Raw genomic sequence first — 12,428 nt, forward strand, 5'->3', positions numbered from 1 at the left:
ACTTACACTATGCATGCACCTCATGGTACCACAATAACCACAGCGCCAAAAAGGCCTTAAAAAACAAAGCTTCAGACATCCATAAACAAACTGGTCAGGCTACTATTTGGCCTTCCATCTACAACCCATTTAACCCCTGCTCATTTTGTTAGGGTGGGATGGCTCAGGGTAGAGACAGAGTACAGCATGTGGGCCTCGTCTACAAGATACACTACACCTCATTGACACCCATGACATGTACCTGTCTAACTACTTCAAAAACATCACAAACACCAGAGGGAGCTCCATAATTCACGTTCAACCCAGATTTGGCACGAACAAGGGTTTAAATGTCTTCTTCTGCTATGCTACCAAAATGTGGAATGCCCTACCAACAGCCATAACGAGTGTCTAAGTGTGAATCCCTACTGTCCTTCAAAACCACTCTAAAAGAGCACTTGCAGGTTGCTGCTCGGAACTGCCCGCTGGAAAAGGTCAAAGCCCCCCCCCCCCCCCCTCACCCAACAGTATCCAACACTAACCTCGTTGATGGCTTTGTCTGGTCAGTGGAGAGATTGCTGATTGGTTCTTGCTGCCACTGTTGACCGGTCCTCGAAGCTATGGAAGACAGAGATGATAGTCCATTTCGTAGGCACATGGTTTCAGTGACATGTCACGTAAGCATGTAGTATACTATATAACCCTGTTCTCTTAACGAGACATGAGGGCAGTACATAATTTGTCTACAATGTATACACCTTTACACACAAATATGTGAAGTTAATCGTGGTAAAACTTCAGTGAGTGCTGTAGTGTATATGACCTATAGTGCTTTGCATGTCTACTCTATAGCTCAAACAAAAACTATTTTCTTCACTATAGAACTCCCTAGAGCCAATTAACAGCTGCATGCCATTACTACAGAATATGTGGGTGCCACTCCTGATTATTATAATTTTTTTGTAAAATATAAAAATAAAAATAAAAATTGAACGATGGAAGACGGCTCCGTCTCATGTCTTTACAAACTTAAGTTATATTATTTTGCGCTATAAGTAGGCCTTTGTGATGATTCATGTCTTGTTACACACTTATAAGGAGAGGACAGGAGAGGAGAGAGAGGTGGGGGGGGGGGGTGATGTGACTTCAGAGGCCAGAGAGACACATTGAAAGCTGTGAGACATTCTTTGATCTTCCTATAACACTTGCAATGCACATTACTTCAACATTTTGTCTTGGTCTCGTTATCACAGCACACATTCCAAATCAACTGCAAGTTAGTGTTGGCAAATAAATGTTTGATAATTATTAAGTCAATATTCTCTGTTTACAGGCATATTCTCAATAGCTCTGGGTCCATATATTTGCTGAATGGCGTATCATATTCAGGTCACGATATCGACATTGAAGCAAACCAAGATTGATCAGGAGGATTATCAGTTACTGAAGACAAACAAAATTGTCCTTCTGCAACTTCACTCCATTACATAGACTGCTGACTGCATCGCCTCCCAAGAAGAACAGATTTGCAAGTCATAATTTATTGTGTCGCAATGCAAGGTGTATGGATCAGGGGTGCCCAAAAGGTAGATCGTGATGTACCAGTAGATCACACAGGCTGTGCAGGTAGACCACATGACATGCCCCTAAAATATAATTTAAATTATTTAAAAACTATTTTTGGCATCTGCCACTTGAATTAAGGTGACTTCACTTGATTAAAGTGTTTCCTGACCGTGCACCCGGTAAAATGTTCCAAGAGACTGAGATAGCTGGAGTTGTGCGTGCTTCTTCCTTTCGAAAATGTTCACTTGATTAATAGACAAAAAAGGAAGCTCAAAACCCAAAATGCAATACTTTGTTTTCAAGAGTGTTTCGCAGTTTCGCACAAACATCAGTATTACAAAGTTATACAAAAACACCCTACCAATTCCATTTCCACCCTCTATTTCCCATTCCAAGAGTGTTTGCCTAATGTAACTATTTTCATCAATGTGATAATATTTTTGGTGGGTAGATCTGGTTGAGCTGGTCATTTTAAAAGTAGCTCTCAAGTCTAAAAAGTGTGGATGTTGTAGATGTATTATTCAGGCTTGCCTCCTGGATATTTGCACCCCTTTATTTGATTTTTCAAACACCATGAAAGGCATTGCAAAAAACTTTTTTGGTAACATCCAAATCTGTCCTGCTACCTCCCAGCCAGGAAATATTACTGACAGAACTGCAATAATCTCTGCACTACAGGTAGCTCATTTCATCAGCATGCTACTAAGAGAAAGATGATTGTATGGATGGAAAAGCACTGATAAACCGGGTTACTTTAAGAGGGATTAAGGAAGTGACATAACCATTGTTCTCACAAATTAGCTCTTAAGTGCACTGCTTGACTCAACCATTTTATTTTATTTGGGGGGGGGGGGGGGGGGGGTACACGCACACACACACACACACACACACACACACACACACACACTATATGTCACACACAAACACACACACACACACACACACTATATGTCACACACACACACACACAGTATATGTCACTCACACACACACACAGCATGTCTTCATAGACATGACGGCCAATTCAAAAACAGAAAATAAAGAAGAAAAAAAACACGAAAGTTTCTCTGCTTCCTCTTGTCAGCATCTTTAGAAATCTTCATCTATATAATGCATCACAACTGCTCTATATTCAGTGTTCCTGGGAAAATAGACCATTACAGTATATGTCATTGCTGTTAGCAAAGTTCCTGTATGATAGCCTATTTCTCAATAAACGTTTTACTCTTTTTCTTGTCTTCATTTCAACCCTACCAAAGTCAATAGCAGAGGTATCCATATTGTGTTGTCTTTGGATATTGGAGGACTTCAAACGGCAATAATGACAAGAATAAATTCATATTGATAAGCTTTAGCCATGACTAGAGTGGAACTGCACTTCCAGTTGATGAGTAACTTTATCGCATAGTGTATCGCCACACAACATGATGCAGCTCTGTGTCCTACACCAAATTGGTTAAGAAATCTACAAAGAATGAATGAGCTACCACAGCAGTCTTTTTTCACTTTTTGTTCAACCTTACTCCATCATTTGTTCCATTTGTTTGAGACTGTGGCTGCCTTCCGTCCTTCAAGGTTGGTACATCGGGCATTCACAGACACATTCCTTAGTAATGCTGTCATTGATGAATAGCTTCCAAGCATCCTTTGAAGGGATGGTAAAAGGTAAAGGTCGTCTCGAGGGCCTCTTCATTATGTTATGGATTGCATGCTTCAGAGTTGTTGTTTGTTCCAATCGCTGGGGTTGTGCAATAAAATGTTTGCACTCCTGAATCTGGCAGGGACGATATATGTGTCCCTCAAGTTTAGATACTTTACAGACGGCCAGGGTTTGTCACACTTAATGAGCAAGGTAGTGCTCCCCATTGTTTATTGTCTTCGCCAGGCGGCGCGCACGCACACGCACACGCACACGCACACACACACACACACACACACACACACACACACACACACACACACACACACACACACACACACACACACACACACACACACACACACACACACACACACACACACACACACACACACACACACACACACACACACACACACACACCTGAGCCTCTATACCGATCATATTAGGTTAAATGATATGAACCATGTGGCAACAATGACCGCCAAACAGGGATTTGATATTCCATACCGTTTGCCTATAATTGGCTTCAACAATTATTAGTGGGCAGGGCCTATTATATAGACAAAAACCGCACCTGTGTGAACTGGGGCACTTATCATCGTACATCATCATGACGTAACATGTCCATTTGGTCAGACACATTTGACGTAAATTCTCCATTCATTGTCAATGGGAATGTCTGTGTAAGACCAAAATCTACACTAATAGCTGAATATAGGAGGGGCTAAACTTCTATATGTATGGTATACCTGTATATGACACAGCCCTGGCTAGCCACCCAACGTGGAAAAGACAAGCATTCGAGAAGTGCCAGTTGCAAATTCAAACTTACGATCATGCCTGGACCCTCTTCAGGAGTAAATGTATTCCTAAAGAAGATTTGATGTGATCGAAATATTGAATTTACAGATAGATACAGTAAGTGGGAATAACTTGTGTGCTGATTCTATTGTTTTCTTTCGGTTGCTCTTTATGCCAGTTTTGGCATGTTACAGGGTTCAAGTTGTTTACAAAATAAGCAATTCACTATTGTGAGGAAGAGCGTCTAGGACGGTCAATATTTATGGAAGATACACCTCATAATGCATTCAGTTTGGTACAGACGTGAAAATATTCTGGCTTCTTTATTTTTACTGAAATCCAGACCATATGCTTGGACCACAATGAATAATAAACAATTAGACACTATAGGCTTACTGTTGTTTTTCTATAACTAGTCCTTACCCGTTCTGAATATAATATATTCAGAACAATTCCCCACACTGAACATAATTTGCTGTTCATATTATGAACAGCAAATTATGTTCAGTGTGGGGAATTGTTTACAGATGGTCTTGGGAAGTTGGGTTGGGCACAAAAGTAGGCTAATAGAGATGGATGGATGGATATGTTGCTGGGTGTCCAAGCGATAACCCTAATGGCTACTGGTGAACCGTGCAAATAAAATTCAGAGGGAAAAGTACCTGAAATGGAGTGTTTGGTTTTCCTAGTGAAGTCAATGGGAAAAATAATAAATGTAGGCCTATATAAATTAAACGTTTTAGAGATCCATATAAGCTACTGGTATTAAACTCTGAGGTTGGCTTTTGGGGCTTCAAAGCAAGTTGTAGTTTGTTCTTTAACTAATCAGGTTAAGAATTAGATGTTTTTTGTGATTTAGGAATGTGTCGTTCCTGAGCTATTGAGCCAGCGCTGGTCATTGCATCTGTCTGTATGTATTTTGTCATTGTGTTGTTCCGACGGCACGGGATCTGTCATCCCCTTCCGACAAGTGGTGGATTATTGATACGTTATGATTCAACAATTCATTTTTGCGTGCTAACGGTAGGCGGTTAACAAAACGTCTCCATTTATACAGATAAGCATTCCGTGTGATTGTGCTGTTCAGTGTGTGACGCTGGGTGCGTGCAGGGCTGTAACCTGTCGTTGTCAGTGTCCAGGCTTTCAGCCTGCATGTAGCCTATTTGTATGGCACGGCGAAGGAGGTGGTGGTGTCGGGAACGGACAATGTGGTCTCGAATCAGCGCGTGGGTCCACGTTAGCATGCCCCCGTCCAACTGTCAGAGCTGGCTTTCAGGTGCCTGTCTGCCACGCAACCTCCGTGTTGGCCGCGATGCTTCCCAAAAGATTCACCCGCTTCTGGTAAGTTATGTCGATTGACGTGCGAACATTAAGAAGGTGTGGAATAGCTGTAGTATGCGTCTGAGTTGTTTTCCCCGTGTGGTCAGATGCCTGCCTGGGGGCGGTGTGAAAAAGGGTAGGTGCGTTGGAGAATGCGCTAGGGTCCTTGAGGCTGTTCTTCGTGGCATGTTGTTTGTTGTATGTAGTAATTGTGTCGATGCGTAGGCTACTGTTACTAAGGTAGAGTGTTCGCCAGCCTCAATCGCCTGTCCGTGCAAAGGACAGCAGCCAGAGGGGGAGGGGCCTGAGGTGGTGTGGAGCAGATCAGCGAGTTTGGACATTGAGGGGGTTGGAAATATCCCGGTCACTGTGAAGGCCGTAGTACTGTAAATATGACATGAATATGAATGCAAAGTAGTGGTTGATGTGTGGACAGGCTAGCTGTTGCTGTTGTGCATGGTGAGATGTGTGCAAACGGTGTAGTTTAGTAGGAGAAGACGGCCAAAGGATGCAACACACACACACACACACACACACACAGTCAGCGGCGCCAAATTGTATAGGGCACTCTTTGTTGTGTTGCGGCGGTAGCTAGAGGAAGCATGCCATTGGGGTAACGGTGAGAACGGTGGCCTGTGATGCAGGTGTCGCTAAGGGGCGGAGGTGTGTGAGGGTGCGAGGTTAATTCACTAATAAATTCATTATTAATAATTAATGTGTCAAATCGAAAAAAGGGTTAAGACCTACATATTCATATGGTCAATGCCTGTGTGAAAAGTGGGAGTGATTGGTGCAGGCAATGAAGAGATACGGCTGTGTTTCTGACAGACAGACATTGACTGAATTATAGTATGATGATATGATGATGATGTTCTCTCTTGACTCATGTTTTCACTTACAAGACAAAGAAAGTACAACGTAAACAATAAAACAACAGTTACACAAGCATGTGAACCAGTGTTGAAATGTAAGGCATAGAATCCCTTTTTTAGCAAAAGGCCGATGCACACCTCAGAAGGCTAGTGACAGTGAGGCATAGAATCCCTGACTTTAAATATTGAAAGTAATTTTGGAGTTGTTCGTCACATTTATTTATAGATTATAATAAGTGTACAACAAAGCTACTTAAGACAATCAAATTGTACCGGTTTGATTGTGATAAATCCGATGGTTTAGTGATTTGAAGATGATCAAGCTAGAATTGCTTTTACTACTTAAACACAATTATATTTCATTTATTTTGCATTTTGCACTCACTAACAAATTAGTTTGAGACACCATCACATTATTGATGCACTATTATCAATATTTTCTTAGAAAAAAACAGGGCCATCTGGGTAGATAAATGTGCACAAAAGAAAGCAGCCTTGCCAAGTGTTACAGCCATCAAGTTCAGTAAAGTGCAACATCAGTCAAGCTCATGTGTCTATGAAATCCCTTAGATCAATTGCAGCAATAAGAGACAAATCCCAATAGGACTGGCAAGGCTGTGTAGCAGAAAGTGAGGCAGTGGTCCAAAATTGATTATTTGACCATCCTGCTTAGCTCTACAAGGCCAAGGCAAGCCATATGGATTATCATTACAATTGGGGACAATCAGTGTGGAGGGTCTCAGTAACAGTTATTTCTGGGACACAAGTAGCTCTGGTCCATAGCTCGAATGCATTCATTAGCGCTACGAGACTACATGAAATGCAGACCAGCCTCTTCTCTGTTGCAGAAATATAAAGATTTTTTTACCTATCGGTACTCACCAAAAAGAAGGCGGCTTGTGTTATTAGAAAGCCTACTTTCCTATTAGTGGACACACTCTGAGCCCCCCACCACACATATAAAATGCGGAAGGAAAACCCTTGTCTATGAGATTTCCTCTTGGCAATATTGGTAGAGGGTGCAGTGGAGTAACTATAAGTATTTTTTTTCCTGTGAAAAGAAATCCCTTTCTGCATTTTATATGTGTGATGGCTCAGAGTGTGGAATTTGACTAGGCAAATAGCCCTATAGTATATAGCCTATAGTGCATCATTAATTTAAGACTGCAGTTCATACCAGTTCAATCACACATACCAGTTCAAACACACTCTTTCAGCTAACATTGTACTGTTTAGAACTTTCGATATAAGCCTTCCTTAATAGTTTTGCTCATATCCTCAACAAAACCGCATTCTCCCTTGGATTAGTCTGACCTTTAAGAATGTCAGACAAAAACCGAAACTGTAACAAATCATCAGTCTGAGAAGGATTTTAAATGTTACGCCAATGTTATCCTCATAGAGAATACAGAAATGTTTTGATCCTCACCACCAGCTACGTAACCCCTTTCCATTTGTTAGACGAGGGGAGATAAAAGGAGTTGAGGAGGTAGTGCTGGTTCAATGTGATAGTCAGCCTTAGAAGTGAAGTGAAAGGTGTCAGAATGAGGATCGCAAGGGGAGGCCCTCCCAAGAGTCATCGTCTCCGTTCACTGATCCCCTCATTTCATTTCTGACTCCACCAATTTCAGCTCCCCGCTCATCCTGTCCCTGTGAGTGTGTGAACATTGTAAAAGCTAAGCTCAGCATGCATATTTTATCTGTCTTCGCCAACGTTGCATTCCTGAACTCATGTTCACCCGCCATGAGCAGAAGGCAAATAGTAAAATAATGTCACATATTAGATGGCACCTGTACTGAAAAAACTGAATAATAAAAAAAAAAAAAAAAAAAACTGAGTGCAATACATTTAATTAGAAACCTATGGGCATCTCAGAAAAGGCAGTCATGATTAAGGGGGGGGGGGGGGGGGGGGCTTGTAATTGTATAGAAAACCAACTTGCAAAAAAAAGAAAAGGACAAAAATAAGTTGAAAAAAGCAAGAAAGAATTGGGAACATTTTCAACCAGAAAAAGGTTTGTTGAGAGTAGTGAGGAGAGCAAAATTAATATTTCAGGGTCTTCATTCTCCAGCATTTTCTTCCATTTTTAGTCACCAGCTTGTTTTGCTTACAAAAGGCCCTCTGGTCATATTAATAGACATCTAAATTTCAATGTCAGTTCCCTTTCATAGCACCTGCATGCACGCAGGAAGAGAATAGGAGATGAGAGGGGGCGGGGAACACTGGAACTGGAGGGGTGGGGGTGTAATCCCATAGCACAGAGCTGGATAGGATGGTGCACTCCTGTTTAGGATGGGAGATACACCTGCACGTAAGGTGTTAGATGGAGAAGGATTTGATGGGATTGAGGGGGGCAGGCTATGTGGGTGTTGCAGGGGAAATGCAAGCTTGTTGAATTCTAATGAGGCCTCCATTCCCGTTTGATGAGTTGACGGGTTCTTCAGTCTGGATTCTCTAACTTTCTCCAGTCATAATTAATCATTTTCATGGTAAAATGTGCTTTTGTGTGAGAAAGACAGATGAAGACATTTATTTGTCTTGGCATGATAATCGTAATGGACCATACAAGGCCAGCAATCAAACTCGACCTCCTCATACATACAGCAAGGTCAAAAGGAAGGTTTTAATCCATCATTCTGTATCAACTGTATTTTGGTCATGTCTAATTAGGTGGTAAATAATATGAATACAAGCACTGACAGTAAGTGTCAAATTATGCTAAACAATGTGTACAAAGTGTCAGTTGGCCTAAATATGATGCTGCCTGCAATAGTTTGTCAACAAGTAGCAGCATTGATAAGCTGATTGGATAGATCTGTATGGATGTGGTATTAATGACTTGAAAAGGCTATCTCTTATGTCAAGAAAGATGCCCCCGACTAGGTTATGGTTACTTTTGGTTAAGTCGTTGCATGCAATGCCTTACTTTAAAATGTATGAAAGTATTAACGTCATCTCCTTTTGAGAGCTTAAAATGGCTATATCTCAAATGGAAATGGAATAAATGATGCAAAGGATTTGTCAACCGATTCTGGTATGGCATGCTTAAGGACAAAAATTAGGAAAATATAACTTCCCGGAAAGACGTCATTTCCAAAATGGCGTTCAAAATGGCAGCCGGCCGAGATAAAAATGGATATATCTCAATAGAATAAATTATACAAATGATTTTTCACTTGATTCTGGTACCTCTAGACATGCTTATGAACATACAAAAAATCTAGGTAAATAAACCTGCTGGAAAGGCGTCATTTTCAAAATGGCTGCCTGGAGCTATACCTTAAAACCTTAGCAATGAGAAGCAACAGTATGCCTACAAATACATTAACACCACATGCAGAAAATAAAGACAAAATGAATCCTTTGATCACTCCAAAGATAGTTTGTGCTGAGAAAGATACAAATAAATAGTGTGATTAAAGCCAGAGTACTGATAGACAACATAGCATATTACAAAAATCACACCTGTGTGAACCGAGTGGTGCAACTCCTCTCTCTCTCTCTCTCTCTCTCTCTCTCTCTCTCTCTCTCTCTCTCTCTTATTAGCAGGCAACAGTGCAGTACTACAGCGCCCCTACTGGTACATACTGGTGCTCATTAACGTCACATAGGTGCATGACCAACACACCAACGTCACGGACATTGCTGTTCCTTGGAGTGGTTGCACAACTCAAAAAGAAAAGAAAAAAAAGAAAAGAGAGAGAATAAAGATTGGATGTAAATGAACAGCATAGAAACGATTCATTATAGAGCATGAATATGATTAAGGCCTGGGTGTAGAAATATTTTGAATGAGGTGAAGAAATGGTGGACGGCTTGTGTCAAATTAAATGTCAAATGCTTTGACAGATACTAGTGTTTGCTTGCCTGGTGTGTGCATGCACCTTTCAACTACAGTAATCTTGTTATTTGGCATACCTGAAACAGCTGATCTCTGCATTTCAATGCAGTATTCATAAAGTAAAGTCAAGTGATATTGTACCACTATACAGACTGTTGAAATGTGCATAATGGATTGACTTAATTCTAATGCGAGGACAAGATAAGAATACAGATATACTGTCCTTGCATAAAATGAAGGATAAGTTGTAGGCTGCAATTATACTCTTGACTAGTGTATTAGAGAGAAATGTGGAGATTATGAAGTTATGAAGTGTCTATGGCTAATATAGTACCACAAAATTTGAATACAATTTGAAATGCTGTCAATGTTGCTGGCCTGCAGCAGGATACCCTCTGTTCTGTCAGGACTCAGCAGCAGCACTTATCTACCGCCACAAGACAATTGCCAAAGAGCCAAATATCCCACTGGTAATACATTAATTCATGTAGAAATTTGGAACACATCTTCCCATAAGTGGCTGAGTTAAAGAGTTTGTGTTTTCTTTGTAATGACAGATAAAAGTACTACAGCCTCAGACCAAAACAGAGAAAGACATGAGTCAAAAACCAACATGCTCTATGCAAGGGAAACGATAAGGCGCCGCGGTAGTCGTTACAGGATAATAACAGGATGATTAAACACCTGAGATGTAGTCAAGGTGTTTAATCATCTTGAAGGGGGTTATTTCTAAACAACTACCGCTGCGTCATATATGATCCCGCTTATTACACAGCTACATAATGAATACATTATAAATTGACACAAAAGTAACTACAAAACGAAGTACCGGTATTTCCTTGCTTACGGTAAAAGTGCACACTGGCCGTCCCTCTAGCGCAACCATAGAGTATATATGAATAGAGAAGGCAACCTGTGGAAACCCTGAGGCGAAATGGACATAGTGGCCGAATGAAGGTATTGCAGCCTGGCCCCAAACACATGAACGCGCTGGTCCGTTGACTATCATTGTGCACGTTCACGACGGCAGCACGCTCGTTCGTGTGCGTTCGTGCACGTTCAACGGCAGCACGTTCATGTGTTTGGGGCCAATCCATCCCAGAATGCTGTTCCTACCCGGAAGGAGGGGTGAAATCGCCTCATGCGCTTTTGAGCAACTTAATGCAAGTGGATGGAAGGAGAACTCGGGTGCCCTCTCTATTCATATATACTCTAAGAGTGCAACACGGTCGCCTTGGAACACAAGTAAGTGTTGAATAATAGAAATAGAATATCTTTTTGGTTACCGCATTGTCTATTTCTCGCTTCAAATGTTTTCAAAAACATTCTTGAGAGCAACGTTTAGTTCTAAATTACATTGTATGTTTGTTTACATGGCTGACTGTCATGTTGGATACAACATAAAATCCACGCAGTGCAGCATGTGCTCTGGGGCTTTGATTAAACGGTCATTCAGAAATAACACACCACTGAATTCAGTGATTGACCAAACAGAATCAAGCAATCGAACAAACAGACTTGAAAGTGACGTCCGGGCTCCGTGTTAAGCCATCCATGCCTCTTGTTTTTATTGTATAGGTACTTTGAGGTGAATCATGGATGTATTATTAGCTGTTCTGTAATTTGACATGTACACTTGTAAAAGAGACTCAGTCTCAATGTGTTTTCTCAATGGGCTGTCAGTGTGTTTATGCTTACTATACGTCATACAGAGTTAGTGTCGAAGTGTCCTTGAGCAAGACTCTGAACCCATAATTGCTCCCAATGTGCAGGTTAGTGCCTTGCATGGTTTCCTCCACCATCGGTGTATGAATGTGTGTGTGAATGGGTGAATGTAATGCTCAATCTATGTAAAGCACCTTGGATAAAAGGCGTTATATAAATGCTCAACGGTCGTCTTAAATATGTTTACTTTTAACATCTTACTAAGATGGGTCATCCCAGATCTTATGCATGTCATTGCAGGCTGACCAGGCCATACCCTTCCTAGTTTGAAAGTCCTTTTGGGAAGAAGATATATATGAACCCAAATACTTGTAGTCATCAACCCGTTTCACGAGTGTTGTTAAGTGTTTTTATAATGTGGTTATTGTTGGATTTGCATATGTTTACGTATTCAGTTTTCGTCTCGTTGAGATAAAGACCAACACAGTTGGAGGTCTGCTCAAGAGACTGAAGGAGAGCCCGAGCGTATTCCAATGATTGACTGATAAGCGCGATGTCATCAGCAAAGTCAGTGTCGGTTAGGTTAGCAGGATGACGAGAGCTTCTCCTAGGGTGTAGTTGGTAGCCCTTATCATTGATAGTATCAACTGACATACGAAGAACATACATAACTGACATAACAACAACAATAATAAATAGAAACGGGGCAAGTGTGTCACCTTGGAGAATGCCAGCAAGGAT

Source organism: Protomyctophum parallelum (assembly GCF_964188405.1).
Source record: "Protomyctophum parallelum genome assembly, chromosome: 1".
NCBI classification, from domain to species: domain Eukaryota; kingdom Metazoa; phylum Chordata; class Actinopteri; order Myctophiformes; family Myctophidae; genus Protomyctophum; species Protomyctophum parallelum.